Source organism: Saccopteryx leptura, chromosome 2, assembly GCF_036850995.1.
Source record: "Saccopteryx leptura isolate mSacLep1 chromosome 2, mSacLep1_pri_phased_curated, whole genome shotgun sequence".
Classification (NCBI taxonomy): domain Eukaryota; kingdom Metazoa; phylum Chordata; class Mammalia; order Chiroptera; family Emballonuridae; genus Saccopteryx; species Saccopteryx leptura.
In genome coordinates this window covers 125,659,323-125,665,322 of record NC_089504.1, presented here as the reverse complement: position 1 = coordinate 125,665,322, position 6,000 = coordinate 125,659,323, and positions in this window count along the sequence as shown.

Here is a 6,000-nt window from a genome sequence, read left to right as displayed (position 1 = left end):
TTAAACAAAAGTGACATATTTCACGGGGTAATGAATACATGTAATATTTCAACAGCTTTTTTTCAAACAGTTGGGACATACCACAGAGAAAAATAATAGATTAGTCAATAAGAGGATTGCCTCATTGGTTCAATGGTGAAGCATTGGCTAACTGTGTGGATGTTCCCAGTTCGATTCCCAGTCATGGCATACAGGAGAAATGTCCATCTGCTTCTTCACCTCTCCCCTTCTCTTTTCTTTCTTCCTCTCTCTTTCTCTTCTCCCTTCCTGCAGCCATGGCTTGATTGGAGCAACTTGGCCCCGGTTGCTGAGGATGGCTCCATGGCCTCTGCCTCAGGTGGTAAAAAAAATGGCTCCTGTTGCAAGGAGCAAGGGCCCCAGATGGGCAGAGCATCGCCCCCTAGTGGGCTTGCCGGGTGGATCCCGGTCGGAGTGCATGCAGGAATCTGTCACTGCCTCCCCTCCTCTCACTAAAAAATTAAAAAAAAAAAAAGTAAATCGCCTCAGATGAACTATAATAAAGTAGTTTCTAAATATCTAGTTTGTAATAGAGTTTAAAACCTGAAGATTAAAATGGGATTGTTATATATTTCTGTGTAAACTGCAGGTACTTTATTTACTTGGTGACCAATGATGAAGTTGGGAGGAAATAAAAGAGAAAAATGTCCTACATCAATAAATTAACTGTTTTAAATATATTTTCAATTGTTAACTTCCCATTATAAATGCTAACAGCTTCTATTATTTTATTTACAAATTGATTAAGCTATAGTAACATATGTTGAAAGATAGAGTTTCTGAATTTTGTGTATTCAATGTCATTGTTCACTCTTAAATGATCATTAAATAAGATAATAATATCCTGCATATTAAATTTAATGAGTGTCCCTTATGGAAATATTTAATACAAAAATACTGAGAATCCTATTACTGTATCTTTGATTCATCTATTTTAAAGAGATGGCTCTTTTGGGTATTGCTTTTTCTCCTCTAAAACATAGAATTTGAACATACTATATTCTTAATATAACTGTATTTTCTATGAGCATATAAAATTTATATAATTTAACTCATAATAAATTTAACTTTTGGGTAATTCTTTGAAGAAAATATTTTGATAAAGTTGGAAGCTGAAGCAAAATTTAAATTAAAAAATTACTTTGTTCTCAAGTATGTATTTTTTCAGAATAAATGTTTAAATCTAGTTATTTTAAAAATAATCTCAAATCTACATTAAAATTTTAATGTTTAAAATAAAACATTAAGACTAAATTTTACTTTGGAAATAAATCAAGTACACATAGGCAGAATGATGAGATTGAAGGATCTAGAACTCTGGAAAAGGTGACTTTGTTATCTTAATATTTTCCGACTGAAAGAATGCTTTGTGACTCATATTTAACCTTCAAATGTTAAGAATTCAAATGAAATAAATATAAAATAAAATTCTAAAAAGTGAAGTCCACTTTTCAGAGAGATGGGATCCTCAATAATAAAAGATTTGAAGGATTTAAAGAACATAAAAAGTCACAAAAATATCTAAAGAGATATGATTTTCAGAGAATATCATGTCTTTGAGTAGACATATAACTAAAAGCCAATCCTAAGGGGGACACCACCAGGAAAACAGTGTGTCTGGGAAGCTAAAGCCAAGAACAAGTTGAGACGTGGAAGTTAAAAAAAAATGATGCTAAGGATACACTCTCTCTTTTCCTCTCTCATAATAAATACACATATACCCAAATACACACACACACACACACACACACACACACACACAGACATATTGGCACATATACCCATGCAAATATACATATATATGTATACACAAAGAGAGACAGAGATAGAGAGATAAACTTATCTATAAGTAGATAAGCACACACATACAATATATGCAATAATTTTGGAGCATATAAAAAACACGTTTCACCTGACCTGTGGTGGCACAGTGGATAAAGTGTCAACCTGGAATGATGAGGTTACTGGTTTCAAACCCTGGGCTTTCCTGGTCAAGGCAGATATGAGAAGCAATGACTACAAGTTGAGGCTTACCATTCTTTCCCCCTTCCTTTCTCTCTCTCTAAAATCAATAAATGAAATATTTTACAAAATAAAAAAGATATTTTCTTTGTTTCTGGTAAATAAAAATTATTAAAAGCAAGCAATCAAACAAACAAACAAAAAACAACAAAGAATGAGAACTAATCAAATTACATTTTGTTATGAACTTTTTTCTTCTAAAAAGAATAAATTCAAAATGAACAGAGAGGAAATATAATGCAGTAGAAACCTAAACATATAAGTCAAGGCAGACACGACGATAATCTGTTTGATTTCAAATTTGAACATCATGGCTCAGGTCATTTAAAAGCTGGTGCACAGATAGTTCTGCCAGCAATGAAAAAGAGAGCAGAGAACAGGTTGTTGACATTTTTTACAGAAAAATGTTTGCTCTGTGAGCATAACATAGATTCCGAGAAAAATTTTAGAAATTACTAAAAGCCTTCTTTTTTCTTGATTTTTTAAACTAAATGAATTTAGATTTCTTTTTAAAAAATTATTAATATTTACAATGGAAACATCAGGAACAAATCTTACAAATTTTGGAAAAAGTTTCTATAGTAATAGAATGAGAGAAATATATTTTAATTTAAGAAGGCATTTACACAGTTCTACATGACATTCTTTTTTTAAAAAAAAAAAAAATTTTATTTTTAACTTTATTCAGTTTTTGTTTTTTTTTTTGTTTTTTTTTTAGAGAGAGAGAGAGAGAGAGAGAGAGAGAGAGAGAGAGAGAGAGAGAAAGAGCAGAAAGCATCAACTCCCATATGTGCCTTGGCCAGGCAAGCCAAGGGTTTTGAACCGGCGACCTCAGCATTTCCAGGTCGACACTTTATCCACTGTGCCACCACAGGTCAGGCCTCTACATGACATTCTTTTGACAAAACATAAAAAAAGTAGGCTGGATGACATTTCTTGATCAAGATAAAGGCCTCTGGTAGTGTTCTGAAGGGGCAATACTTTTTACAAATGCATAACATGGAAGTGATTGTTGAATTTATCTCATTTCTAGTTCTAACAGCTTACACAAGGTAACCTTATTCTAATTTTAAAGATGAGGAAACTGAGTTTCTTTTTTTTTTTTACTGAGACAGAGAGAGAGTCAGAGAGAGGGACAGACAGGGACAGAGAGAGATGAGACACATCAATCATTAATTTTTTGTTGCGACACCTTAGTTGTTCATTGATTGCTTTCTCATATGTGCCTTGACCATGGGCCTTCAGCAGACTGAGTAACCCCTTGCTCAAGCCAGGGGCTTTGGGTCCAAGCTGGTGAGCTTTTGCTCAAACCAGATGAGTCTGCGCTCAAGCTGGAGACCTCAGGGTCTCGAACCTGGGACCTCCGCATCCCAGTCCGATGCTCTATCCACTGCGCCATCACCTAGTCATGCAGGAACTGAGCTTTAAAGTGGTTAAATAACTTTCTTCCTATCTGAAGGCTAATAATTGCAGAACTGGGTTTCAAACTCACTTCTCCATGATCCATTATATCTCCTATGAATAAGAAAATTATACAATATCAAATTTGTGGTAACATAAAGCTAGCAAGCTATGTTAAAAGAATGAATGACTAATCAACAGCTGGACAGTGGGGAGTATGGTCAGAAGAAACAAGACAAAATTCTCTGGAAAGTAATAGTATTTAAAGAAATCTTCCAAATCAAACATATATAAAAAGAAAATTATGTTTTATCTATCAATCATGTAACTAATATCATAAAGTTTGACTGTGGGCTCTATTAGTTAGTATTATAGTGGTAAAAATAAATGTGATTTTAGACTGATTTAATGGATGTATTAATGAGAAAAAACAAAGAGAATTGACCTGTTTATTTTTTTCAATTGTTAGCAGATATTGGGAGTAACTAATGTTTCCATTATTAACTCTCGCGTCTGCCACATTCTAAAAAACATGTTGACCAACTAGCCAATGTTGAGTGATATGTTTGTTTTCATTTATATACCATTATTGCACAGCATAGTTTTTCTATGAGAGCTTTATAAAAATTTCCAGAGTACTGGCCTAGTAAGAAAGGAAATGTTCTAGTCTTATAAGTGAGGCTGTATGAGAGATATGGTTCTAAATGACACATTAAGTTCCAAATTATATTGCTATGCCTGGAAAACATTTACTTTATAAATTGCACAAGGTTATAGCTTTTCAATGAGAATGCAAAAATCTTTGCATTATACTTTTTATGTCCATACCTGTTACTGTGGATAAAATGTGATTTTCCAAAAATTGTATATTTCCAAATTTTATTGTGCTTTTATAGGATGCCTTTCTTTGATGGCCATAAATGCTGACATGGCTCCTTTAAAGAAAAGAATTTTAAGTGTAAATAAGCTTTTTAGTCAGTTCAAGATATACAAATTGAGACATTACTTAAAGTATAGACCATATTTTGTGCTTGAAACCTCTGAGCATCCTATTTTATTAGCAATTCAATAACTATTTATGTCACAGTTCAGTCTTTTTCAATGGATATTTATAACAAGCAAAAAAAATTATTTACTCTTTCCTTAAAATGAACTGCAAAAAGCGAGATCACATAATGCTTACTTAAGATTGAATATAATTAAACCAAAAACCTCTCTTTTTGCTTTATGTCTCTCAGTCATGATTGCTCATTCAGAATTTTTAAAAATAGGAAATACAGCATTAGACCAGTGAAAAAATCTTGAATCAGATTTTCTTTTTGAAAGAGAAAGGTTATTTGCACCTCCAATGCTTAATGGAGAAGCTTTCTTTGTTAAAGATTTTTCCTTAGAAAGCTGACCCACAGTCAACATATAAAGAAAATATAGACATATTCTTAGGTGATTGACAAGATGATTCAAACCTAACTTTGGTAATGAATGGGTCAAGTTTGAGATTAAATGTGACCTTTTTGAATTACATTTGCTTTTATAATTCTCTAGCAAATATACAATTTCAGTGTTGAAGCATTTTCTAGAAATTGGTGTCATTGGCTGGTCTTTGGAATAACTTGCAGAAAAAATATGTAAAAGGTTACAACTCACTTCATGGAGCCTGCCTTTGTCTTGATATTATATGTCTTTGCTGTATACCTCTTATCATTGAATGTGCAAGAAAAATATGTTTTTTTAAAAATTTCCCAGGTATATGTAGAATATTCTACAACTAACCAGCTAATAAAAGAGGGTGAGAAAAGCCAAGAAAACAGTATCTTTCAGTATGTGCAAGTATTCCCCAAATCAATGGAAAGATAATAGCTCAGTGGCAGTGTTCATCTTTTCTGACTTCAAGGCTTAGATGTGCTACAAATTATTAAGATTTGTAGGGTCATATTTTCTCTAATACTATAGCATCTGGGAGAAAAAGTACACAACAACTACTGTGTTAAAGAAAAAAAGTTTTCCAGTATTTTTTTTTTTTTTTTGTATTTTTCTGAAGCTGGAAACGGGGAGAGACAGTCAGACAGACTCCCGCATGCGCCCGACTGGGATCCACCCAGCACGCCCACCAGGGGCGACGCTCTGCCCACCAGGGGGCGATGCTCTGCCCCTCCAGGGCGTCGCTCTGCCGTGACCAGAGCCACTCTAGCGCCTGGGGCAGAGGCCAAGGAGCCATCCCTAGCGCCCGGGCCATCTTTGCTCCAATGGAGCCTTGGCTGTGGGAGGGGAAGAGAGAGACAGAGAGGAAGGAAGGGGGAGGTGGAGAAGCAAATGGGCGCTTCTCCTATGTGCCCTGGCCGGGAATTGAACCCGGGACTTCTGCACGCCAGGCCGACGCTCTACCACTGAGCCAACCGGCCAGGGCCAGTATTTTATCTGAGTTTCTAATTTAATCAATTTGAATAGAATGAATAAAATAATCCCTACTCTTTTTTGTACTGTAGTGGACAAGTGAATCCTAAAGATTTTATTTCAGGATGAAAAGAAGAACAAGAAAGATTTCTCTTTACTTTTCAGTAT